This window comes from Somniosus microcephalus, unplaced genomic scaffold, assembly GCF_052327205.1.
Source record: "Somniosus microcephalus isolate GS21.2 unplaced genomic scaffold, FLI_Smic_1.0 unresolved_chr5, whole genome shotgun sequence".
Taxonomy (NCBI): Eukaryota; Metazoa; Chordata; class Chondrichthyes; order Squaliformes; family Somniosidae; genus Somniosus; species Somniosus microcephalus.
In genome coordinates, this window is record NW_028225183.1 from 7557083 (window position 1) to 7584887 (window position 27805).

The window sequence follows — 27805 nt, forward strand, 5'->3', positions numbered from 1 at the left end:
CTCACCGTTTTAAGCCACGTTTCCGTTCTTACCACAACATCATATTGCCACACGGCTAATTGTGCTTGTAGCTCACCAACATTATAGACCAAACATTGTGCATTTACGCACATGCATTCTAAACACATTTTTGAATTTTTAGGAGTCTGTCTTACACTGCTCCTATCTAACGTGGTTTCTTACCGCCTGTAGTACTATCTTCTCTAGTACTATCCAACACACATGCAATTGTATGCATTTTCTTCATCTTTTCTGTTCATATATGCGGGTGCCCATCCCCCTGCGAATCTAGTTTAAACCCTCCCCAATAAGCACTGGCAAAACTCCCAGTGGGAATATTGTTCCCGGCAGTGTTAGGGTTTAATCCATCCGGCTTGTACAGGGCCCACATTCCCCAGAAATGGTGCCAATTCCTCAGGACGCTAAAGCCCTCCCTACCGCTCCATCTCTCCAGCCATTCATTCATCTATTCCCATATTCCTGTATTCACCAGCACGGGCAACCGGGAGTAATATGGAAATTGCCACATTTGAGCGAGTGCTTTTAAATCTCTCTCCTAGCTCCCTGAACTCTGCCTGCAGGACCTCATCACTCTCTCTGCCTAGGTCACTGGTACCAAAACGGAGAAGGACCTGGCTGGTCACCCTGCCACCACAGAGTTGCCTACAGCCGCTCAGTGTCATCCTAGACCCTGGCACCAGGGAGGCAACCTACCATCCTGGAGTCACAGTTGCACCACAGAAACGCCTATCTGCTCCCCTAGCTGTCGAATCCCCTACCATTATTGTTCTTCAACTCGTCTTCCTCCCCACTTGTGCAGCTGCATGAACTATGGTGCCGTGTACTTGTTTCTGGCTGCACTCTCCTGAGGAACCATCGCCCTCACCAGTACTCAGAACAGAATACTGGTTGGAGAGCGTGATGCACTCCGGGGACTCCGGCGCTACCTGACTTGTAATCCACTTCTGTCGAGCTGTCACCAATTTGTTCTCTGCCTGCACACTCTTAAGCTGTGGGGTGAACACCTCCCGAAACGTGCTATCCACGGAACTCTCAGCCACGTGGCTGCACCACCGTGAATCCAGGCGGCGCTCAATCTCGAGATTCTGCAGCTGACGACACTTCCTGCACATGTGGTCGTCCAGGCTACTCGAAGTATGCAGGACTTCCCACATTGCACAGGATGGGTGCTCCACGGGACCAAGCTGCACCGCCATGCCTCCAGTTATTAGATCAATTAACTAAAGTATTTAGATTAACCCAAGTCCCTTAGTGAAAGACTAAAAGGCTACAAACAAAAAAAAGTGATGCTCAAAAATGAAATAAACTTCAAAATAAGAGACTCATCAGCTTCTCACCAAACAGCTCCTTCCCTAGTGCCACCGTCACTTCTTTCACCCTAACGTCACTCTTTTGAATGTTTCCTCTCAGGTCCCACTGCCGCTCCAACACAGGTGCCCTTACTCCAGTGCCGGGCCTCCACTGCCGCGTTCATTTATGGCCGCTCTGCCTTCTCTGAGCTCCCGCTCCCTCTCCCACACAGGCAAGCCTCCCCCAATGCCGGGCCTCCACTCAAATGTTGAAAGTGAGTGTATAAAACTGGGACGTAATGGGTAATGAGAGAGCGAAAGTGTAGAGAAATGGGAGGGGCGACCAAAAACGAGAAGAAAGTGGAAAGTGGGCCTGAGAGAGAGAGAAAGAGACAAATAGACAGATGCAACTATATCCCCTCAGCTCTCTGTGTCGATGATTGGCTCACCGAGCTACCAAACGATCTAGCTTGAGAAATATCTCCCACGTTGGTACGGGATCGAATGCAACCTGTTTTTTGGTTTAGCTGAGAACTTGCGAGGAACCTCTTCACACAGGGAGTGATGAGAATGTGAACTCGCTGCCCCGTGGACTGTTTGAATGCGCTGGCATTGCTGCCACTCAGTAGAGGCAAGATGCACACCGGAGTGAGATGTGGGGGGCAGGGGCGTAAGAGTTGATTATAATGTGGACCACGGACACCAGCAGAGAGCACTGGGGTAGAATAGACTGTTTCTGTGCTGCACGTTCTGTGTAATTCTCTGCAATCAGACCACTACTGAGCGGTTCTGAATTAAATCCGGTACAACATGAAATCTGTAAATATCATAGAAAGTTACAGCACAGAAGGAGGCCATTCGGCCCATATTGCCTTTGCCAACTCCTGCACAGATCTTCCCAATTAACCCTCTCCCCACACCCCTGCTGCTTCTTCGTAGGCCTGCAAATCTTTCCTTTTCAAGTATGTATCCAATTCCTTTTAAAATTACAATTCAACCTGCTTCCACCGCCATTTCAGGCAGTGCAACCACATCAGAACAATTCGCTGCCTACAAACATTCTCCTCTTCTCCCGTTTTCTGTTGAACATTTTGGGGAACAACATGCATAGGCCTTACAATAGAAATAGTTCTATTTAGAGGAGGTGCAAGAGCAGAGTGATCTAGAACTGCATATCCACAAATCCTTGAGGTTTGCAGGGCAAGCAGTTAAGGCGGTTAAGCAAGCGTTTGGGATGCTTGGCTTTGTATGCATGAGCATTGAATACAAAAAAGAAGATCATGCTAAACATTTATAAATCATTGCTTAGGCCTCAGCTCGTGTATTGTATAAAATTCTGTGCCGCACACTTCAGGAAGGATGTCGAGGACTTGCAGTGGGCAAAACTGAGGATTACAAGGATGCTACAATCAATGAGGGACGTTAGATATGTGGAGCAATTGAAGACTTTGGGCTTGTTCGCCTTTGAATAAGAAAAGGCGGCATTGTAAGCACTGAAGATGGAATTATAAAATTACAAAACTATAATAAGAGCATTAATGAATTGACAAAACTGAAAAATAGCTCTCAACACAAGCAAGTCTGCCTCGTCCACTTTGGACCTTAAATGTTTAGATCAGAGTAATTCCTAAATTGTGAAAAGCTAATAACAGAGGAGGGCCAAAGAAATTAGGTATCCATATACATAGGCCATTTAAATGTCAGGTAGAGCTTGATAAAACAATTAAAAAGGTTAATTGAAAGCTGGACTTTAGTTCAAGTTGACTAGAATCCAAGGGTTTGGAGGTCATGCTACAGCTAAACAAAGCCCTGGTTACACCACACCTGGAGTCCTGTGCACAGTTTGGCACCACAACTTAGGAAGATGTATTGGCTTTGGAGGGAGTTCAGCGTAGATTTGTTAGAATGATACCTGAACGGCAAGGGTTAATTCACCAGGAGAAACTATATATGGTAGAGTTGTATTCCCAGGAATTTAAAATATTAGCAGCTGATTTGATTCAAGTTTTCAAGATATTAAGGGGAGCCGTTCGAGTAGATATAGAGAAAATATTTCCACTGATTAGGGAGTCTAGGACTAGTGGACTAAGCCTAAAAATATAGTTAGGGCTTTCAGGAGTGAAGTTCAGATACAGTTCCACACGCAAAGGGTGGTCTAAGTGTGGAACTCTCACACAAACAGCAGTTGATGCTAGATCACTAGTTATTCTTAAATCTGGAACTGTTAGTTTTCTGTTAACCAAAGGTATTAAGGGATGTGAGGCATAGGCTATGAGGTCACAGAACAGCAATTAACTCATTGAACGGCGGAATAGGCTCGATGCGCTACAGGGCCACCTGCTGCCCTATGTTCCTAGAATGATAAAGCCAAGAGGTGATGTAATAAAGATATTCAAAATTATGAAGGGTTTTCATAGAACAATATGGGACCCTCTGTCTAGTGGGTCAGTGAACACAGGTCACAGATTTAAGTTATTTTGCAAAAGAGCTAGAGGGGAAAGGTGGAGAAATAGTTTCACACAGAGTATCTTTAACATCTGTAACACACAACTGGAGAGGATGGAGGGAATAGATTACATCCGAACATTCACAATGTTGTTGAACATGAACTTGAAGAGGAAAAATGTGCACGATTGAGGAAAAAGATGAGGATTGGGAATAAATTGGATAGCTGCTTCAAAGAACCGGCACAGGCACGACCGGCCGAATGGCCCCTTCTGTGCTGTAGGATTATCTGTTTCTATTATTCTATCACCCAGCGAAGTATAAAACGATAGATATGGATGATCTGCGTTTTCTCGCAGAAAGATGGCGCTAACGCACATTTTAAGCAGTTAAAGCTGCAACAAAATACTGGGATAACATGTCAAAATGATTGCGAAGGCATCCCAGTATTCTGACCCTTTGTGACATGCGAAAATCAGTGCAGTCAAGAAAAGAAAAGTGTTTACATTGGCTCACTGGGTCTCAGTCTCTCGTCTCTGAATCAGACGATTGTGGGTTCGAGCCCCATTCCTAAAACCTGACTTCCTAATCTCGGCCGACATCCCAGTGCAATGCTGAGGAAGTTGTGTACTGTGGGAGATAACATCCCCTGGATGAGATGTTAAGCTGAGGTTCTTTCTGGCCTACCAAAGAAATGTAAAGATCCCTTGATTCTTTCGGAAGATCAGGGAAGAGTTTAGGATGAGATTTAGTGATTAGGGCCACAGTGCTGTCACAGTGGCTTTGGTGGGAAAGGTGGTGCAATGTGTAGGCATGTCGAGAGGCTTCTGCGCGGTTCAAGATGTTGCCATTGTGATCCATTCTCAGTCAGTAACTAGGAGCGTGCCATCCACATAAGAACATAAGAAATAGGAACAGGAGTAGGCCATTCGGCCCGTTCCAGCCTGCTCTGCCATTCAATGAGATCATGGCTGATCTTCTGCCTCAATTCCATTCACCGGCCCCATCGCCATATCACTTGATGCCCTTACTCGTCAGAAATCTATCGACTTCTGTTTCGAAAATACCCAATGACTGAGCCTCCACAGCCCTCTGGGGTAGAGAATTCCAAAGATTCACCACCCTCTGTGTGAAGAAATGTCTTTTCATCTGAGTCCTGAATGGCCTAACGTTTATCCTGATGCTGTGGCCCCTGGTTCTGGACTCCCAAGCAAAGGGAAACATTCTCCCAGCATCCACCCTATCAAGCCATGTAATAATTTTGTATGCTTCAATGAGATTCCCTCTCATTCTTCTGAATTCAGGAGAATACAGGCCTAGTTTACTCAATCTCTTCTCACACGACAGTCCCGCCAGCCCAGGAATCAATCTCGTGAACCTTCGTTGCACTCCCTCTATGCCAAGTATATCCTTCCTTTGGTAATGAGACCAAAATAGTACCCAGTACTCCAGGTGTGGTCTCATCAAGGCCCTATATATTTGCAGTAGGACTTCTTTACTTTTGTTCTCAAATCCTCTTGTAATGAAGGCCAGCGTTTTTAATGGCTGCTGCACCTGCACATTCACTTTCAGTGACTGAAGGTCATTCAGGTCCCTTTGAGCACCTGCATTTCCCAATCGTTCACGATTTAGGAAATACTCTGCCTTTCTGTTTTTTCTACCAAAATGGATAACTTCTCATTTATCTACATTATATTCCATCTGACGTGTTCTCGCCCACTCACTGAGCTTGTCGAGATGCCCTTGAGGCCTCTTCACACCCTCTTCGCAACTGACACTGCCACCTAGCTGTGTATCATCAGCAAATTTGGAAATGTAACATTATGTCCCCTCATCCAAATCATTGATATAGAATGGCAATCTGTGTGTAGAGCCGAAGATGTAGGTGAGTTTTCAAATGAATATTTTGCATCTGTGTTCACTATGGAGAAGGGTGATGTAGGCATAGAAATCAGGCAGGGGTATTATGAAATAGTTGAACAAATTAGTATTGCGAGGGAGCAGGTACTAGCGGTGTTAGCGGGCTTAAAAGTGCATAACTCCCCAGGGGCTGACGGGACGTATCGCAAGCTGCTGTGTGAGGCAAGGGAGCAAATTGCAGGGGCACTGAAACAAATTTTCAGAACCACTCTAGCCACATGGGAGTTGCCAGGTGATTGGAGAACAGCTAACATAGTACCATTGATCAAGAAGTGTAGAAGGGTTAAACCAGGCAATTACAGGCCAGTGAGCCTAACATCAGTGGTAGGGAAGTTATTGGAAAAGTTCTGAGGGACAGAATTAGTTTGCACTTGGAGAGGCAGGCATTAATCAGCGATAGCCAGCATGGATTTGTCAGGGCGAGATCATGTCTGACCAATTTGTATGAATTTTTCGAGGGGTTGACTAGGTATTTTGATGATTGAAGTGCAGTTGATGTAGTCTACATGGATTTCAGTAAGGCTTTTGATCAAGTCCCACATGGGAGACTGGTCAAGTAGGTGAGAGCCCATGGGATCCGGCGCAAGTGGGCACATTGAATGCAAAATTGGCTTTGAGGCTGAAGGCAGAGGGTAAAGCTCGAAGTTTGTTTTTGTGACTGGATCCCTGTGTCCCTTGGTGTACCACGGGCATTGGTGCTTGGTCCGTTGCTGTTTGTAGTGTCCATTAATGATTTTGATATGAATGTAGGAGATATGGGCAGTAAGTTCGCAGAGGAAACGAAAATTGGTGGAGTGCTAAATAGCGAAGAGGGAAGCCTTAGCCAACAGGACGATATAGACGGGATGGTTTGATGGGCAGAACAGTGGCAAATGGAATTTAACCCTGATAAATGTGAGATGATGCATTTTGGGAGGACAAACAAGTCAAGAGAATACACAATGAATGGTAGGGTCCTAGGAAGGACAGAGTATCAGAGCGACCTTGGTGTGCATGTACATAGATCCCTGAAGGCAGCAGGACAGGAAGATAAGGTGGTTTAAAATGCTTGTGGGATACGTGCCTTCATTAGCCGAGGCATAGAATATAAGAGCAGGGAGTTTGGAGCTGCACAAAACGCTAGTTCGGCCACAGCTGGAATATTGTGTGCAGTTCTGGTCAGCACAATATAGGAGAGATGTGATTGCATTGGAGAGGGTGCAGAGGCTGTTTGCCAGGATGTTAATTGGGCTGGAGCACTTCAGCTATGAAGAAAGACAGCACAGGCTGGGATTGTTTTCCTTAGAGCAGAGAAGGCTGAGGGGGGACCTGATTGAGGTGTACAAAATTATGAGGGGCTTAGATATAAATGGAATTTTCCCCTTACTAGAGGGGTCAATATCCAGGGGGCATTGTTTGAATGTAAGGGGAAGGAGATTTAGAGGGTATTTGAGGAAAAACCTTTTCTCCCAGTGGTTGGTTGGAAACTGAAACTCACTGCCGGAAAGGATGGTAGAGGCAGGAACCCTCACAACATTCAAGAAGCATTTAGATGTGCACTTGAAACGCCACAGCATACAAGGCGATGGACCAAGGGCTGGGAAATGGGAGTAGAATAGACAGGCATTGATGGCCGGCGTGGACACGATGTGCTGAAGGGCCCCTTTGCGTGCTGTATAACTCTATGACTATGGCTATGACTTTTTGTGTAAAGGTGTTTTCTGTTATGTAGAGATGTTCTCTGTTATGTAAAGGTTTTCCCTGCTGTGTACAGACGTTCCCTGTTGTTTAAAGATATTCTCTGCTATGTTAATATATATGCTGTTGTGTAAATATGTTTTCTGCTGTGTAAAACTGTTCACTGTTGAGTAAAGATTCTTCCCTTTGTGTAATGGAGGTCCCTCGTGTGTAATCAATATACTGTTTTGTAAAGTTGTTCCCTGTTTTGTAAAGGTGGTCTCTGTCGAGTAAAGCTGTTTACTTTTGTGTAAAGATGTTCCCTGTTGTTTGAAGATGTTCTCTGCTGTGTAAAGATATGTTCTGTTGTCAGTACAATGTCGTGCAATGGTTTTCTCTGCCATGCAAAGATGTTCCCTGTTGTGGAAGGGTGTTCCCTGTTGTGTAAACGTGTTCTTTTTGGTGTAAAGGTGTTCCGTATTGTGTAAAGCTGTTCCCTGTTGAATAACGTTGCTTCCCGCTGTTCATAGGAGGTCCCTCCTGTGTAATCAATTTCCTGTTGTGTACTGATAATCCCTGTTGTATAAAGGTGTTCCTTTTTGTGTAATGATGTTCTCTCTTGTGTAATGATATATCCTGTTGTTGGGGAGAAAGCAGCGATAGGGTCCTGAACTTGGATGATCAGCCATGATCTCATTGAATGGAAGAGCAGGCTCGAGGGGCCGAATGGCCTACTCCTGCTCCTTTCTTCTATGTGTCTATGTTTCTATGTTAGTGTGAGTGGCATGCAGGCCCCTAAACAATAATGCTGAGGGTAGGGATGGCTTTAAACGGGAAATTAGAGACACATGCAATAAGGGCACAGCTGTTATCATGGGTGCCTGTAATCTACATATAGATTGCGCTAACCAAATTAGTAACAATACTGTGGATGAGGAATACCTAGAGTGTATACGGGATGGTTTCCTTGAACAATATGTCTTGGAATCAACTAGAGATCAGGCCATCTTAGACTGGTATTATGTAATGAGAAAGGACTAATTTGTAATCCTCTTGGGGAGGAACGATCATAATATGATAGAATTCATCATTAAAATCGAGTGAAGTGGTTGACTCAGAGACTAGCGTCCTGAATTTAAATAAAGAATACTATGATGGTGTGAGGCACGAGTTGGCTAGGATGCATTGGGGAACATTATTTAAAGGGCTAACGGTGGATAGGCAATGGCAAACTGTTAAAGATCGCATGGATGAACTACATAATTTGTTCATCCTTCTTAGGCATAAAAGTAAATCCCAGGACCCTGAAGCTGCCAGTGACAGCACCTCCGACCACGGGGAGGAGGAGGAGCAAGCCGGACATTCGGGGGAACAGTCACGTCCCGCAAGAGAGGAGGAAATGCTTGACACCTCCTCACTGGACGAGTGCCTGGAGGAACTGTCGCAGGGCAATGCAGCTTCTGGGACCAGTGGCGTCCAGCCACCCAGGAGCCGTGCGCGTGGCCCACGGCCTTCCCCCCAAAGGGGGGAAGGATCAGAGGGGAGTGCTGCTGTTCGGCACACTCGCCGCCACCAACGCGGCAAGGGTCCCCTATTTCGGCCCCCTCCTCCCCAGCGGGAGAGTCGCAACTCCAGTCCGGACACCTTCATCTCGGAGGAGGTGCGGAAGCTGGATAAGATGGCCGAGGATTCGGACCGGCGCCACACGGAGCTCATGAGCGTGGTGGGGCGCATGCCTGAGGCCATCGAGTCGCTGGCGACCAGTGTGCGCGAGTTCGGGGCAGCAACTATCGCGAGTGGCCGCATGCTGACTGATGCCGTCAAGACCCTGACGGCTGTGATGCGCGTGTACACCAGGACCACAGGGGCACTCACTGCTGCCACACGCGCTGTCTCAGGCAGGCATAGCCAGGGCAGCCGCCGCGCTGGACCATCCCAGCAAGCCGCCCCTCGGCTGATTGTTGCGGATCCTGCAGTGCGGGCCCGGCCGAGTGCCACCGTGCCACAGCATCAGCCAGCGCATCCCACACGCCAGCTGGCCCACATTGCGCCATCCGTCACCGCCATTCCCCCACTGGGGCGTCAAGGGCAAGCGGCTGCAGCTGATGGTGGCCAGGCTCAGGTGTGCCACTCAGCAGACGGCCCCTCGAGGCCCAAACGCCTTGTAGGCCACCCCCCAGCTACATCTGGCGGAAGGGCATCTGAGCCTCAGGCACTTTCCCCCAGCCTCGCAGCAGCCACTGGGCAGAGCTTGCGAAGGAGCAGCAGGCCGGGCAGGGGAGGCAAAAGGCTGGGCAAGGTCTCGCCCTCGCGGGCCACTCAGTAGAGTGTGTGCGCAGCTTTCCTTTTATATGGCGGTGGCCATCTTTATTTTGCCCATGGTTGTGTTGTTGGAGGGCTTATTTTTTGCGTTAGGCCGACGTTGAGGCCCTGTTTGAAGAAAGGTGGAGTGACTCCTCCCCAGTTTGTGGGAGTGAGTCGTTTGTTGGGTTTTTTGTGGGGCCCGTTTATTGTTTTTGGGGATTCATGTGGGAAGGGCTTTTCATTTTTGTGCAATTAAAAATTATCTTTATTCATGCAGTCTCCATGGTTGTTCTTCTTAGTGTTTGTTGGCTTCGCCGGCTGAGGGGTTGCAGAGCGGCTGCATTCATCTTCCCTCATGGCCCCTGGCCATTCCCTGACAGGGGGCTTAGAAGTACCGTGTAATAAGGTGGCGTCGTGCGGCCCTTGGCCCTGGTCGCTCCCTCCTGGGAACGTACTCCTGCTCCTCCTCCTCCTCCTCCTCATGTTCCTCCTGCTCCTCCTCCTGAGGTGCTGGTCCAACGTCAGGTGGCAGTGCCTGAGTCCTGCGGAGAGCCAGGCTGTGTAGCATGCTGCAAACCACCACAAATTGGGAGACCCGGTCCGGCGAATACTGGAGAGCTTCTCCGGAGCGATCAAGGCAGCAGAACCGCTGCTTGAGGACTCCAATAGTTAGCTCGATTATGTTGCGGGTGGTTTGATGGCTCTCGTAGGCCTCTTCAGCAGCGGTCCTGGGCGCGCGGAGCGGGGTCATGAGCCAGGTGCACAAAGGATAGCCTTTGTCCCCGAGTAGCCATCCTCTTGGGGGAGGCTGTGCCTGGAACATGTCATGCACAGTACTCTGCCACAGGATAAAGGCATCGTGGCTGCTGCCTGGGAAGCTGGCATTGACTGCCATGATGCGCTGCTTGTGGTCACAGACCAGCTGCACATTCAGACAATGGTAGCCCTTCCTGTTGCGATACTGCTCGCCATGCTCCAGAGGGGCCCGCAAAGCCACATGCGTACAGTCAATGGCGCCCTGCACCAAGGGGAATTCCCCGAGTCTGGAAAATCCCAATGCGCGCTGATGCTGGCTCTCCAGGGCCATGGGGAAGGAGATGAATTGGCTTCTCCTTCTGAACAGTGCTTCAGTCACCTGGCGGATGCAGCGATGCGCGCCATACTGGGAGATGTTTGCTATGTCCCCAGCAGCGTATTGGAAGGAGCCGGTGGCATAGAAGTTCAATGCCACCGTCACCTTCACTTCCACCGACAGAGACGTCCTGCACCTAAGCTTTGGCCGCAGATCTCGGCGAAGCAGGTGGCAGATCTCTGCAATCACCTCCTTTCAGAATCGGAGCCTTTTAACACATCGCGCAGCACTCATGTTTAGGTAGGAGCGCTGCTGGCGATATAGCCTGACTGGTTAAGGCCTACGTGGCCGACGCCTGTAGCACCCTCTGCCTCTAGCCAGGGCTGCCCCTCTCACAATGTGCCTGCGAGCCCTACGGACATGGAGCTGCAGCTCCGCGTTGGCACCCCATGCAACTCCCATCAAATCCTGGCAAACACTCTAATTTCCAAAAGGCCACTTGCAGCGCTCTGGCCTGAGTCCAAAAATACCTGGCTCTTGCTGCTTGAAACCAGTTAGCTATCCTCCTTGTTGTGTCTCCAGAAATGCGTTGCACAAGAGTGTTTTCTGAAAAAAGGCTGGCCTTTATACTGGAGAGTACGTCCCCTTTAATTTGCGCCCCCCGGGGCCCGCGTTGGTTGTGTTGCGTTCCTTTTTCCAAACGCTCTGGCCGCCAGCCGCACAATGGGGCGGTCCGACTGAAGTTTGGAATCGGGGCGCACAAAGGGCGTTGCACGAGGATGTGACGTCATTTTCTGCGTGCGCATCCGGGCGGGCGCTAAACTTTGCGCCGGCGCTAACGGGCAACTTAATTTGGGGCGGGGCGCAAACTGTGCTGCACCCGGGCGCTACACGCCTAGCGCCCGAAAAACACTTCTCTTAAGGTGCTAACTGCTGGCGCAAGCGACTGAAAATCTAGCCCTACATTCCTGCTGCCAAGGTCCTGCCGCGGTCGCCATCTCTGTAGGGGGTTTCTCTTGCCTGCTCTGGTCTCCTTACAGGCTTCTTGCAATAATTACCCGTGAGTGGTTCGACCCACTCGCCCCTACGGTTCTAGACCTTGGACTTAGGTGCAGGGAGCTGTAGTGCAGAAAAAAACTCAATAGAGAAGGTCGAATAGCACGAAATGGATGCCTTTATTGAACAGTTTGTAGCATTATAAAATACATGACATATGCACAGATTAAAGTAACTACAAGCATGCACACATCTATAAACTTAACTATAGAAATGGGGAACACACGGCACATCGTGAAAGGGGCAACACATTACAATTACCCTTAACCCCCTCCCCTAAACCTAACTAAGTTTCGATTTGAGTGACTCGGAATTATGCTCACCACTTTAAGAATTGCGAAAAAGGCTTTGCAGCCTTTCGACACAGCTTTCCGTTATCACGTGGGTTTGGAAGCTTCTGGCGCAGCTTGTTTTCCTCTTGGTTTTCCTGTGATGGAGGCAGCCGATACAACCTTGGTGAGCGCTCGCCACGGATGGATCCGTCACCGATGTGATGTTGAAGAACTGGATCCTGACTCCGGGACCTGAGTGTCTTCTTCTCCGGCCTGGGTCGTCGAAAATCTCCCGACAAAAGTACCCGGGCCTCCCTCGTCATCTTCCCATCGTGGCCGGGCCTTGCCTGGCCAAGCTGGCATCCAAGACGAATTCTTCTCGTCGTCTTCTCGTCATGGCCGGGCCTTGCCTGGCTGAACATTGAACACTTTCCGAACCGAAGAGTATCGATGCTCCGAAGCGAAGTGCTTCCCTGATGGACTTTTTCAATACACAGTTATTCCTTTTTGGCACATTCTTATCTCCCGCCAAATCATAGTCCTGTCTTTGTAATAATTTTGGAGGGCAGAACTCTCTGCAGGGGTGTTTTGTCTTCATAACGGGAGTCGGTGATAGCTTAACTGGCCTTCCTGGGCCGATAATGTCTTTCTTTTGTTACCGTAACTTGGTTTGTATATTGATCGGTCTGGAGATTGCCCTGGATGGCTGTTAAACGGCTTCTCTTTGTGCAGTTTAATGGGTTAAAGCGTTCGTTCAATTGTCCGCCCATTTCTTGATGGGTCTCATCCTGCCGCCCAAATCTGTCCTGTACTTATAATCTAATCAATATGTATACTTAGTTCCATGAGTTTCGGCTTCCCGAAACTGGTTTTCGCGGGCTTTTAATGCCCTCAATCCACAAGCCTCTCTGGCTTGCAGTAACAGAAATTCAAATGGTCCCAGAAGCTGGTCACGAGGTCTGGCGGCCATTTTGTGTGCCCTTTTATCAAAGGTCTCACTGTATAAGCTTCTTTTGGTCAATAAATCTGTTTTATTAACCCTATTTTCCTACGTGATTATTTAATGAAAATTTCGCGAATCTTAAAGTTTCCTTTATTTAAATTGAGGACCCTAGTCTCCGAGTCAACTACTTCATTCTCCATCTTAATGAAGAATTCGATCATATTATGATGGCTCCGCCCCAAGGGGCCTCTTACAACAAGATTGCTAATTAATCCATTCTCGTTACATAATACCCAGTCTAAGATGGCCTGATCTCTGGTTGGTTCCTCGACATATTCGTCCAGGAAACCATCCCGTAAACACTCCAGGAATTCCTCCTCCACAGTATTGTTACTCATTTGGTTGGCCCAATCTATATGTAGATTAAAGTCACCCATGATGACTGCTGTGCCCTTATTGCATGATTCTTTAATTTCTCTTTTAATGCCATCCCCAACCTCCGCCTTACTGTTTGGAGGTCTATAAACCACTGCCACTAACGTTTTTTTCCCTTAGTATTTCTCAATTCTACCCATACAGATTCCACCTCATCAGAGATAATATCCTTCATTACAATTGTGTTAATCCCTTCTTTAACCAATAATGCTATCCCACCTCCCTTTCCTTTTTGCCTATCTTTCCTGAACATCGAATACCCCTGGATGTTCAGTTCCCAGTCTTGGCCTTCCTTGAGCCACGTTTCCGTAATCCCAACCAAATCGTATTTGTTTACTTCTATTTGCGCAGCCAATTCATCCACCTTATTACAAATGCCACCTCATGACAAAAGAATTAATGAGAAAACAGAAATGCCTCTGATCAAGCAGCCCATAATGACGTATGTGTTATGTACGGGTATTGGCTGATTTTACAATCTAGGGAAAAACTTCAGACCATCAATCAGGGTCATCTCCCCACTTGGGTCACTAAAAAGCACTTATCAGGTCTATCCAATTACTCCGATAATGCAGAACTATATAAGATCCGGAATTTTATTAGGTTCCACCCTGTCAAACAGGAATGACACGAGGTAGGGAGTCAAATGTTGAGGGGGCTTGTACGACAAATTCCTAGTCTAATGAATCGAACGAGGCCCAACCCCTTAATTAGGACAGAATATATAGGAGTAGTACAAGGGAATATTATTACCCGATTTCTCACGGCACCACAATTGTCAGCACAATTAGGAAAACTAACATGGATTGAAGCAAACCGCCATGGATGCAATACAAATGAGGATGCCTTTGTCTGTCCATACAGTTAATATGAACATTCAAATGATACCTGAGGCTTTCGTTGGAATGAAGAAAGTTTAAACTGTACCATGGAAGTGACAGGCCACTCAGATGTATGAACTAGAACAGCCTACGTGCGAGAAGGAAGGTATTGTTTTACCACTTTAGAAAACTCCCATAGTCATGGAACACTTGAAAGTTCAATACCCCCAGGGACCTACTATATTGCCCCTACAAAGACTACAGTAATAGGAAGAAGAATTATCCTTGGAATAGCCATAAATAGCCAACAAGTACTACAAGTCGCAGATGATTTAAAAATAAATCTAGACGATTATGTCACAGGATTTTGATTTTACATCCCTGAGTTACCTGTAGCATTAACGAGCTAATACGTCAAGTGAGCACCTCTCAACACCATTATTATATGTTGGTGCAGGGAAATAAAGACATTGCCGAGGAAATGCCAGACATCGAGATTCAGACCCACTGGTGGGATATAGGAAGAAATATGGAAATTTCTCCTTGGATTAGAATAATTTCCCATGTACTGGCCATAGCCCAACTCATAGTACTAATAGCTTACTACTATACACCTGCTACCTGAAACATCTGATGTCTAACACCCAATCACGTTTAAAAATGACTACAACCCAAAATACCTTCGAGTTACACAAACGACTGAGAACTAATCCATATGTAAGAGTTTAGTTTTGAGGGGTCGACAAATGCCTCAACATATGGATTGATTGGATAGGCTGTATCTGTATGATTAGCGAACATTTTTGTATAACTGTAATATGTGAAATTGTATGTTAAAAGCCTAAAAGCCTGTATAAGATGGCGAATGGCTGAGAGAAAAGCAGGATGGGAAATTATGCCATCCTGACTGACACTCGCTCTGTCTTCAATTACTGAAGTAATGGAATGTAATGCTAAGTTTATGGAGACGGTCAGGAACATGGCATTCAGTAATCTGATGGAAAAAAGATCAGAGGAGAGAAGAGAGAAAGAAATGAAAGGCACACCTCAGTGATAACACTATAAAATAGACAGACTGTTCAGAGAACATCTTGGGTAATTGGTCTTTGGAAAGAGAACATCTCAAGATAAAGGGCCCCTTTATATTCACAAAGCGAGATCTATTGGAATCAACATGTTCATAAAACATGTACCAGGTGTCTGATAGCTGTTTGCAGTCACGTAGGCAAAGGAAGGGAGAGTGAAGAAAGATACGGATATTGAATGCTGAAGGCAGCGTGAACCAAGAATCAGAGCTGAAGGAGCTTCAGTCAAGAGAAAACAGCAGGAGAATGAAGACACGGCGCCACAATCACTCAGAAGGAACGCCGAGGCTCAAACGAACAAGTCTGTGACTGTCTCCTTGTTAAGTATTCTTCTTTGTACTAGATGTTTAATGGTTAATAAACCTGTTTTACTTATACGCAATATACCTGTACCCAGAATTGTTTGTGTAGTCACGGACAAATTATTGGAAAGCTAAACCTCCACGTCATTGCTGCTTCTTCTACACAATTGTATGTCTTTTGCTGTTTCTCCTTCCTAGTTTACTATGTAACTTATCTGTTCTCTCTGCTGCTGCGACATATGTGTACTATTTTCCAAGCTTAATTTGTTCATCTGCTTTTTTCGTCAGTCTGTCTTGCCCCCTTTGCCTTTGTGTATCAGCAGGAGAAGGTACAGCAAAAATGGGCAAAGGAAATCCAAAGAGAGAGAGTGTTTGTGTGGAGGAGGCAGCTTCAAAATGGTTGGCGGTTGATGAACTGCAGTGTGAATGTGTGGACATGTGAGCAGCCTCTGCTGGCAGCAGAAGCCTACTGCACCTGGTATCCACAGGCGATCTCACAACCAAGTAGTAACAAGGCTGGACGCTGCTTAGTTTCCGAATATCAGATGAGATCGGGCGTTTTCTAAGTAGCGTGGCCACAGACTTTTGCTTATTGGCTTCCACATTACTTAAAGGAACAGCCTATTGTCACGCATTCCATTTTGCTAACTAGTAGAATCAGACAAGATAAAATAACTCATGTTTCTTCTGTTATCATTTTCACTTCCCCACATTCCTTTATTCTCTCTCTGCCTCCCACAAAATTACAAGCCTTACCGCGCTCCCTCCGTGAAACACTAGTCCACTCCTCTACCAGCCCGAGCACCCCATTCCCTTCGACTGGCACCTTCCCTTGCAAGTGCAGGGGATGCAACACATTCCCTTAGACATCCCCCGCTCCCACTGTCCAGGGCCCCAAACACCACTTCCAGGTAAAACAGCGATTTACTTGTACTTCTTGCAATTTAATATACTGTATTCGCTGCTCACGATGTGGTCTCATCTACATTGGAGAGACCAAACGCAGATTGGGTGACCCCTTTATGGAGCACCTCCATTCAGAACGTAAGCTGGACCCCGAGATCCCGGTGGCCTGTCACGTTATGTCTCCGCTCCATTCCCACTCAGACATCACCGTCCTCGGCCTCTTGCATTGTTCCATGGAAGCTCAGCATAAGCTCGAGGAACAGCACCTCACCTGTCGATTGGGCACTCTACAGCCCTCTGGACACAACATGCAGTTCAACAATTTCAGATCATAACCTCGGCCCCTACCACATAAGTATGTATTCTTTTTTTATCCACACTTTTTGTTTGGCCGTTTTTTTCGTCCTTCCCGCATGACAGCTGTCCTTCATTCTGCCAGCATAATTCACACTTCATCTAGAACCATCCTTTGTTCCTTTACTTGTCCCATTACCACCTCCTCTTGCCTTGAATATCTCTTAATGTCTCACAATGTCTTTAATCTCTCCTGCTTTCTATCCTACCACTGACCTTCCCTTTTGTTCTTTCATCCCCTTCCGTTTTTCCAGCCCCAAATCTTGCTTTCCATGTCTTGCTTTTTTTCCAGTTCTGACGAAAGGTCTTCGACTGAAACGTTAACTCTGTATCTCTCTCCACGGATGCTGCCTGGCCTGCTGATTTTTATCCAGCGTTTCCTGTTGTTATTAAGCCCTACCATATGTTGCTTTCAGCTTCAAAAGTACAGTAAGATTAGAACAAACTGAAAAGACTGATCAGCAAAAACATAGAATCCTACAGCGCAGTAGGGAGCCATAGGAGACCATTCGGCCCATCGTACCTGGTCTTTGAAAGAGCTGCCCAATTTAGTCTCACACCCCAGCTTTCTCCCCCCATAACCCTGCAAATTATTCCTCTTCAAGTACATATGCAATTGCCTCTTTAAAGCTCCTTTGGAATCTGCTTCCACCATCCGTTCAGGTCGGGCGTTCCAGATAATAACAACATTGTGTGAAAAAATTTTCATTTCCCCAGGCAATTATTTTAAATCTATGACATCTGGTTATCAACCCACTTATCAGAGGAAACAGTTTCTCCTTATCTACTCCATCAAAACTCCAAATAATGCTGAATACCTCTATTAAATCTCCCTTTATCATTTTCTGCACTAAGGAGAACAATCCCAGCTTCTCCAATCTAAACACATAACATGAGTCCGTCATCCTGGTAAACCTCCTCTGTAGCCTCTCCAAGGCCTTGACATTCTTCCTAAAATGTGCTGCCGATAATTGTACATAATACTGCAGCTGAAGCCTAACCACTCTTTTTTAAATGTTTAACATAACTTCCTTGTTTTTGTATTCAATGCACCTATTTATTTACAAAGCTTTCTTAACTGCCTTATCAACTTGATCTACCAGCTTCAATGATTTGTGCATTTGCATCCCCAGGTCCCTCTGCCTTTGCAACCTCCTCAAAATACTACTAATTAAACTATACTGACTGTCCATATTGTTCCTCCCAAAGTGCATCACTTCACAATTATCCGCATTAAAATGCATCTGCCATGTTTCTGTCGATTTCACCAGTCAGTCCATGTCCTCCTCAAGTCTGCTACTATCCTGCTCACTATTTATTACATTGCCAAGGTTTGTATAGGGAGCAGAGAGACCGGAGACCCAGTAAGTATTAAACTCACTTTCAAGGGCTTTCGTTGCAGAGGCTGGTGTGGGGAGCAGTGAGACCAGAGACCCAGTGAGTATTTAAACTCACTTGCGCGGGCTTTCTTTGCAGAGATTGGTGTTGGGAGCAGTGAGACCGGAGACACATTGAGTATTTAAGCTCACTTTTGCGGGCAATCTTAACAATCTCAGACTGGTGGCAGCATTCCAGAGCCACGTCACGATTCAAAACGTGACGTGGGCAGGAGGGAGCAGATGATTGGGTGAGTATGGCCAGGGAGTATTTATACTGCTCTACAGTTCGACAGATAAGGTTCATAGATTATAAAATTGAGAATGTCTTAATTTCTTTCTTGTTATAGTTTCTACTGCTATTAACATAGGGCACTTGAGTATATCATTTATTTGTAGTGTAATTGGTGGTATTGATTTGATTTGATTTAAGTTAATGTAAATTAATGAAGCATAAGTCATGGCAGGACAGCTCGGTGTGTGCAGTTATTGTCGCCGTATCAAAGGAAGGATGTGCTTGCCATGGAAGGAGTGCAGCGAAGATTCACCAAGCTGATATCTGGGATGGCAGGAATGACGTATGAGGAGAGATTGGGTCGATTGGGCTTGTACTCGCTGGAGTTTAGAAGAATGAGAGGGGATGTCATCGAAACTTATAAAATTCTAACAGGACTAGACAGACTAGATGCTGGAAGGATATTCCCGATGGTCAGGGAGTCCGGAACCAGGGGTCACAGTCTAAGGATACGGGGTAAGCCATTTAGGACAGAGATCACGAGGAATTTCTTCACCCAGAGTGGTGAACCTGTGGAATTCTCTGCCAAAGGAGGAAGTAGAGGCCAATTCATTAAATTAATTCAAGAAGGAGTTGGATATATTTGTTAGTCTAAAGGGAATGAAGGGATATGGAGAGGAGGCAGGAAAAGGGTACTGAATTTGAATGATCAGCTATGATCATATTGAATGGCGGAGCAGGCTCGAGGGGCCGAATTGCCTACTCCTGCTCCTATTCTCTATATTTCTAGTACAGTAGTGAGCATCCCCGCCAGATCACGTAAAAGATCGGGGTTCAATTCCACGAGTGGGAGGTTTTTTAACATCCAAAATTTTAAACCTATGCGCATCTACTTAAAATGCTCCCTGAAAATGTTGACCAGAAATAAATGAACTAAAATAATTTTAAAAGATGTACTGGCATATGAAGAAATGTATAACAGCTTCCTGCAACAATTTCTCGTTAGTATAGTGTTCTCCATCTGTTTGCCTTTTGTGTGGGGCACTGAGGAGGGTTGAGAGGACAGACAAAATGAGATAACAGCGGGAGTAAGCACGACTGCTCTTTCAAAGAGACAGCACTGACTCGATTGGCCGAATGGCCTCCCATAGAGCTGCAAGCCTCCAGGAATTCATGACACTCAGATTCACATCTGAGACATAACCATATAAAGAGAGCACACACCTGTGTTTGTGTGTGTGTTTGAGTCTTTGTCTCAAGCACTGCATAACCATTTCCTCCACATTGTATTGATTTTATAGTGGTGAGTATTCAAAACCCCGACGGCTTCTCTCTGACTGTGTGTCTCTGTCTCTAAGAAAAGCACAGAAGGAAATAGATTCCAAGTGGATGCCTACCTGCCCTTGGTGCTGTGCTTTCGCGAACATGTCCTTTGTGATCCTACCTAAAAAATGTTATCTTGTAGGAAAAGTTTGCCTGGCGTGAAAGTGATTCGAAATTCAAAGCAGCAAGGAGGAAAGACTGCGTTGCTCAGCATGTTGGCAGAACGCTTCCTGCTGCTTCCATGGTGGTCTCGTGGTTAGAATTCGGTGTTTTCAACGGCGCGGCCCGGATTCGATTCCTGGTCAGGAAACAGTGCATTTTGGGGCTGTTTGAAATGCCACCAATTAAAGCACCCTCGTGAAACAATGCTTGCTCCTGATCAACCTTTCAAATTTCCACACTGCTGCCTCAACAGTCAGCAGCTCATCATTCGGTACAGAGGTATAAAATGAATTTCATTGCTTTCTGTAAAAAGCCTCCTGTTTCAACGTCAGCAGGAAATGCCATTTGGAACTAGACACTTCCAATGTTTACATGCCCACATTTAACTGTAGCTCACAGTCTCACAACAGTCACTGTTATTATCCATCTTCCATGTATTTTCTTGCCGACTGCATCTTCCTAACAAACTTAGATTATCACAGCACGGTTATCAAGCAACTCATTGCCTGTGTGAAAAATGCCACATTTGAAACATTAGCAACGTGCGCAAGACTTTAATGAGAGAGTGCCTTAAAGTTGATAACTTATGCTGAGCATTAAGATATTCATTAGGCCTGAGCCCTTGCTGCGTAAAACAATTCTCCCCATACTGGTTGTTTTGCCAGTTATCTTCAATCGGTGTCCTCTGGTTATCGTCCCAGCTGCCACTGGAAAGCGTTTCTCCTTATTTCCTCTTTCAAAACCCCTTGTAATTTTGAAAGCCTCAATTAAATTTCCTCTTAACCTTCTGAGGAAAAGAATCCCAGCTTCTCCACACGCTCAACATAACTGACGGCCCTCATCCCTGGGACCATTCTGTAAGACGTCAAACTGAGGCTCTCGTTCTCTATGTCTATCTTTGTCTCTGTCTTCCTCTTTTTCTCTGTATATGATTATCAGTGAGCTTGACAGGGTAGATGCAGGGAGGATGTTTCCCCTCCTGGGGGAATCTAGAACTAGGCGGCAACGTTTCAGGAACAGGGGTTGCCCATTTAAAACGGAGATGAGAGGAATTTCTTCTCTCAGAGGGTCGTGAATCCTTGGAATCCTCTACCCCAGAGAGCTGTGGAGGCGGAGTCTATGGCCCAGAAATTCGGGTCGGGGGCTTCCTGCGGGTGCAAGCCCCCGACCTACACTTACATAGCACGCCGAAAGTTGAGGCCTGGGCCTGCGTGCATTTCCGCTCTGTGACCCGGTCCAGCTCCCGGTGCGCTGTGCTTGCGTGATCCAGTGGCGTAGTTAGTTCAATGAGCCGGCTGGGATCACATGAGCACTGGGCAACCAATCGGAGTTTGCAAAAGTTCATTCTTGAGTTTGATAGTAAGAACTGTCAAACTCATGAAAACTCCGGGTGCACAAAACAGTACTTAAACTTCAAATAAAAGTTTTTAAAAATCCCAGTAATTAAATGAACTATTAATAACTGTATAAAAACTAATTTAAACAACTATTCAAATTTTTGAAAAAAATTATTTTTTAACATATCAGATCTAAAAATACACTTACCTTACTGTAAAGTCTTTAAAAATAATGAACCTGTGGAAAAAAATTTCTAACTTTAATTGATAAACCACTTACCTTTTAAAACTAATTACTTACGTCTGCTTTTTTCTCGGTAATAACTGGAGGCCTTATCGCACGGACAAACCTGTCAGAAAAACGGAAGTTCAACACGCACGCACTGCCTCATATGTCGCACGCGTTTCACCTCTTAACCCCTCCTGTCAGGGGACCGGAAATGCCGTTTTCCCGCGCATGCGCTGTGCATGCAAGATACCGGCACTTCCACCGGGTCCACGCGTGGGTATGCCGTGCGTACTCACGCTTTGGGACACGAATTACTGGGGTATTGAATGGGCCAGAAATTCCAGGCCAAAAGCGTGAGTACGGTCGGCTTACTCACGCTTCTGGCCGTTGGAAATGCCGGCGTTCAGCATGAACAGCGCATGTGGGGAACGCCGGCATTTCCAGACCTCGAGCGCGTGCGACTGCACAGGCAGCGCTTGCGCAGTGAACTTCGTGGATTTCATTCATGAAACCCGTGAGGGTAAGTCCTTAGAAGTTACACTTGGAAAAAGCAAGTGTAAAGTTGTTCATTGGCTGCGGAGGAAGATATATTTTATCGTGGAGCTTTTGAAATGCAATATTTTTGTTTGGGAAAGGGTGGGAAGTTATTTTAAGAAATTTTAAGTAAGTTTTAAAGTTTAATTTTTTTTTTAAAGGGTTTTCAGAACGGTAGGTAGAAGGAGCAATTGTGGCTGTGTGAATGGAATGTGAGAATGAGTTATGTATGTATGTCCACATATATTCCTTTACGTATATGTATGTATGTTTTATATTCCTTTACTAATGTGTATGAATGTATGTTTTTAATTATGATTTTCCAGTAAGTTACTTTCTCTGAAAGTCATAATTAAATAATACATTCATACACATAAATAAAGGAATATATACATAACACGCAAAGGAATATATACAGACATACATACTTTCAGAAGCTCCACGATAAGCAATAGCTTCCTCCGCAGCCTGTGGAGCAACTGTACCCATGCTTTTTTCATGTGTAAGTTGTAATGACTGGACCTCACTGAAAGCATTAATGAAAGCGGCGAATTATACTGCGCACGTGCTGCCTGTGCAGTCGCACGCATTGTGCCTCTGAACCCCTTCGTTCAGAGGACAGGAAATGCCGGTTTTCCCCACATGCACTGTGAATGCTGAAAACCAGCATTTCATCCGGCCAGATGCGTAAGTACCCCGACCGTACTAGCGCATTTGGAAGGGAATTACTGGGCCAACATTTTACATGTCAATAAAATAAGAAATTTAACAATTGCACGACTTGCCCCCTCGCATCTGCGACTGAGGGCCCAAGGAGGTGCGTTGCGCAAGAGGTCATCATCGTACGTATCCTCACACTGTTCCCTTTGGGGAACTGTATGAAGTGGTGGAAGGAGTTATGGCCGTGATTAACGCTCATTCCGTGACCGTAACCATCTTTGAACCAGCCATTAGGGTGGTTAGTCCTATGGCGGGAGGGTTTTACGGGCTCCCACAACCCATCTGAGGGGGGGGGCACCAACACCCACGGACGCAAGTATCCCGCTGGATGTCCACCCAGAATTTAAAGTTGGAGCTCCGACTCCACTTGCCGGGACTGTCTGGAGTGGGGTTCAAAACCCTACTCCTTCTGACCCAGCGGCGGGGATGCTTACTGCTACGCAAAAGGCCCACTCCGCACAAAAGGTGACACCCATACATTTCCAGCGCCTTTTCCCTCCCCGTGACTGGAGCCCTATGCTGCCATTTCACGTTGCTAATTGGATTGGGCATTTGTCATAGTGGTAGGATCCCCGCCGCTGGGCCAGATCAGGGTAGGGTTTCGAACCCTGCTCCAGACAGTCCCGGCAAGTGAAGTCGGAGCTCCGACTCTAAATTCTGGGTTGACATCCAGTGGGATATTTGCGTCCATGGGTGTGGGTGGCCCCCCCTCCTTGTATAGCTTGTGGGAGCCCGTAAAACCCTCCCGCCATAGGACTAACCGCCCTAATGGCTGGTTCAAAGATGGTTACGGTCACGGAATGAGCGTTAATCATGGCCATAAATCCTTCCACCACTTCATACAGTTCCCCAAAGGGAACAGTGTGAAGACACGTATGACGACGACATTGCTAAATAAATAAATGAAATTTAAAAAATTATTTTAGGGCTTTTAAAAGTCTTTAAATTGCTTAATTCTCTTTGAAACTATTTCAGATTACTCAAAATAATGTAAACATTTTAAAAAGCTTATAAAAGTTACCAAAATCTTCAAAAAACTTCCAAAAACCTATTAAAACTGCTGCTTTGCATGTAAAAATACTTAGCAGCTTGACAGAAACATTGGGGGCGTGTCCAGTGAAACTGAGACTTCAAGGGGCGTGTCTCACTTACACTGCACGCTCCTGGCTTCGCGCTGGCTGCACTCCTGGGCGGCGTGACGTCATACGCTGCCCGGGAATGTGCTTTCTATTTCTGCAAGTTCAGGCGTCCCAGAAGCTGATCGGCACGAGCGCGGGGTAAGTGCAAATACGGGGCTTGCACGCGCTGCAAGCCCCGTTCTGGAATTTCTGGGCCAATATATTCAAGGCGCAGATAGACATATGTTTGCGCTACAGGGGAGTCAAGAGTAATGGGCAGCGGGCGGGAAAGTGGCGTTGAGTCGAAGATCTGATAAGCCATGATCATATTGAATGGCGGGGCAGGCTCGAGGTGCCGATCGCCCGCTCCTGCTCCTATTTCTTCTGTTCTTATTCTTATTTCTGTCCTTTTTGACTCTTTGTCCCTCTGTTCACCGGTCGATTGTTGCTCTGACAGGCTCGGCATTGCTCAATTGCTTGTTAGTATAGAGGTGAGTATCCCTGCCTATTATGCGGGGGATCGGGATTCAATTCCCCGACGGGGAGCCTTTTTAACATGCACAATTTTAAACCTGTGCGCATCGACTTAAAGTGCTCCTTGAAAAAGTTGAGCAGAAAAAAATGAACTAATATAATTTTAAAAGATGTACTGGGAAATGAAGAAATGTATAACAACTTCCTGCAACAATTTTACGTTAGTATAGTGTTCTCCATCTGTTTGCCTTTTGTGGGGGGCACTGAGGAGGTTTGACAGGACAGACAATATGAGATAACAGCGGGGATAATAACGACTGCGCTTTCATAGAGACAGCAGTCACACGATTTGCCATATGGCCTCCCACTGAGCTGCAAGCCTCCAGGAATCCATGACACTCAGATTGATACCTGAGACATACCCATATAAAGAGAGCACACACCTGTGTTTGGTTGTATGTGTTTGAGTCTTTGTCTCCAGCAATGCATAACCATTTCCTCTACATTGTACTTGATATTATAATGGTGAGTAATCAAAACCCCGACGGCTTCTCTCTGACTGTGTGTCCCTGTCTCTGAGAAAAGCACAGATGGAAATAGATTGCAAGTTGACGCCTACCCGCACTTGGTGCTGTGCTTTCGCAAACATATCCTTTGTGATCTCACCTAATAAATGTCATCTTGTCTGAAAAGTTTGCCTGGTGTGAAAGTGATCCGAAATTCAAAGCAGCAAGGAGGAAAGTCTGCGTTGCTCAGCTTGTTGGCGGAAAGCTTCCTGCAGCTTCCATGGTGGTCCAGTGGTTAAAATTCGGCGCTTTCACCGCCGTGGCCCGGGTTAGATTCTCGCTCAGTGAACAGTGTGTTTTGGGGCTGTTTGAAATGTCACCAATCAAAGCACCCTCGCAAAGCAATGCTTGCTCCTGATCAACTTTTCATCTTTCCACACTGCTGCCTCAACAGTCAGCAGCTCATCATTCGGTACAGATGTACAAAATGAATTTCATTGCTTTCTGTAAAATGCCTGCTGGTTCAACGTCAGCAGGGAATGCCATTTGGAACTAGACACTTTCAATGTTTACATGCCCACATTTAACTGTAGTTCACATTCTCAGAACAGTCACGATTATTATCCATCTTCCATGTATTTCCTTGCCAACTGCATCTCCCTAAGAAACGTAGCTTATCACAGCACGGCTATCAATCAACTCATTGCCAATGTGAAAAATGCCACATTTGAAACATTAGCAACGTGCGCAAGACTGGAATGAGAGAGTGCCTGGGCCGTGATAACTTATCCTGAGCATTAAGATATTCATTAGGCCTGAGCCCTTCCTGCGTAAGACAATTCTCCCCAAACTGGTTGTTTTGCCGGTTATCTTATATCGGTGTCCTCTTTTACCATCCCACCTGCCACTGGAAAGCGTTTATCGTTATTTCCTCTTTCAAAACCACTTGTAATTTTGAAAGCCTCTATTAAATTTCCTCTCAACCTTCTGAGGAAAAGAATCCCAGCTTCTCCACAATCTCAACATAACTGACATCCCTGATCCCTCGGGCCACTCTGTAATATTTCAAACTGAGGCTCTTGTTCTCTATGTCTATCTTTGTCTCTGTCTTCCTCTTTGTCTCTGTATATGATTCTGAGGGGGCTTGTCAGGGTAGATGCAGGGAGGATGTTTCCCCTCCTGGGGGGAATCTAAAACGAGGCAGCAACGTTTCAGGAACAGGGGTTGCCCATTTATAACGGAGATGAGAGGAATTTCTTCTCTCAGAGGGTCGTGAATCTTTGGAATCCTCTACCCCAGAGAGCTGTGGAGGCGGAGTCATTGATTAGATTCAAGGCGCAGATAGACATATGTTTGCGCTACAGGGGAGTCAAGGGTAATGGGGAGCGGGCGGGAAAGTGGCGTTGAGTCGAAGATCTGATCATCAATGATCTTAATGAATGGGTGGGCAGGCTCGAGGGACCGATGGCCTGCTCCTATTTCTTCTGTTCTTATTCTTATTTCTGTCCTTTCTGCCTCTTTGTCCCTCTGTTCACCAGTCGCTTCTTGCTCTGACAGGCTCGGCATTACTTATTGCCTCGTTAGTATAGTGGTGAGCTTGTCACACGGGTGACCGGGGTTCAAGTCCCCGACGGGAAGCTTTTTAACATCCACAATTTTAAACCTATGCGCATCTACTTGAAATGCTCCCTGAAAAAGTTGAACAGAAAAAAATGAACTAAAATAATTTTAAAAGATGTACTGGCATATGTAGAAATGTATAACAGCTTCCTGCAACAATTTCTCGTTAGTATAGTGTTCTCCTTCTGTTTGCCTTTTGTGTGGGGCACTGGGGAGGGTTGAGAGGGCAGACAAAATGAGATAACAGCGGGAGTAAGCACGACTGCTCTTTCAAATAGACAGCACTAGCACGATTGGCCGAATGGCCTCCCACTGTGCTTCAAGCCTGCAGGAATCCATGACACTCAGATTGATATCTGAGACATACACATACAAAGAGAGCACACACCTGTGTTTGTGTGTGTGTGTTTGAGTCGTTGTCTCAAGCACTGCATAGCTATTTCCTGTACATTGTCCTTGATATTATAGTGGTGAGTATTAAAACCCCGACGGCTTCTCTCTGACTGTGTGTCTCTGTCTCTGAGAAAAGCACAGGAGGAAATACATTCGAAGTGGATGCCTACCCGCCCTTTGTGCTGTGCTTTCGCGAACATGTCCTTTGTGATCTCACCTAAAAAATGTCATCTTGTACGAAAACATTGCCAGGCATGAAAATGTTCCGAAATTCAAAACAGCAAAGAGGAAAGATTGCGTTGCTCAGGTTGTTGGCAGGAAGTTTCCTGCTGCTTCGCTGGTGGTCTAATGGTTAGAATTCGGGGCTTTCACCTCCGTGGCTCCGTGTTCGATTCTCGGTCAGGGAAAAATGCATTTTGGGGCTGTTTGAAATGCCACCAATCAAAGCACCCTCGCGCAGCCATGCTTGCTCCTGATCAACCTTTCAACTTTCCACACTGCAGCCTCAACAGTCAGCAGCTCATCATTCGGTACAGAGGTACAAAATGAGTTTCAATTGCTTTATGTAAAATGCCTGCTGTGCCAACGTCAGCAGGAAATGGCATTTGGAACTAGACATTTTAAATGTTGACATGCCCACATTTAACTGTAGCTCACAGTCTCAGAACAGTCACGGTTATTATCCGTCTTCCATGTATTTTCTTGCCGACTGCGTCTCCCTAACAAACTTAGCTTATCACAGCATGGCTATCAATCAACTCACTGCTATGTGAAAAATGCCACATTTGAAACATTAGCAACGTGCGCAAGACTGGAATGAGAGAGTGCCTGGGCCGTGATAACTTATCCTGATCATTAAGATATTCATTAGGCCTGAGCCTTTGCTGCGTAAGGCAA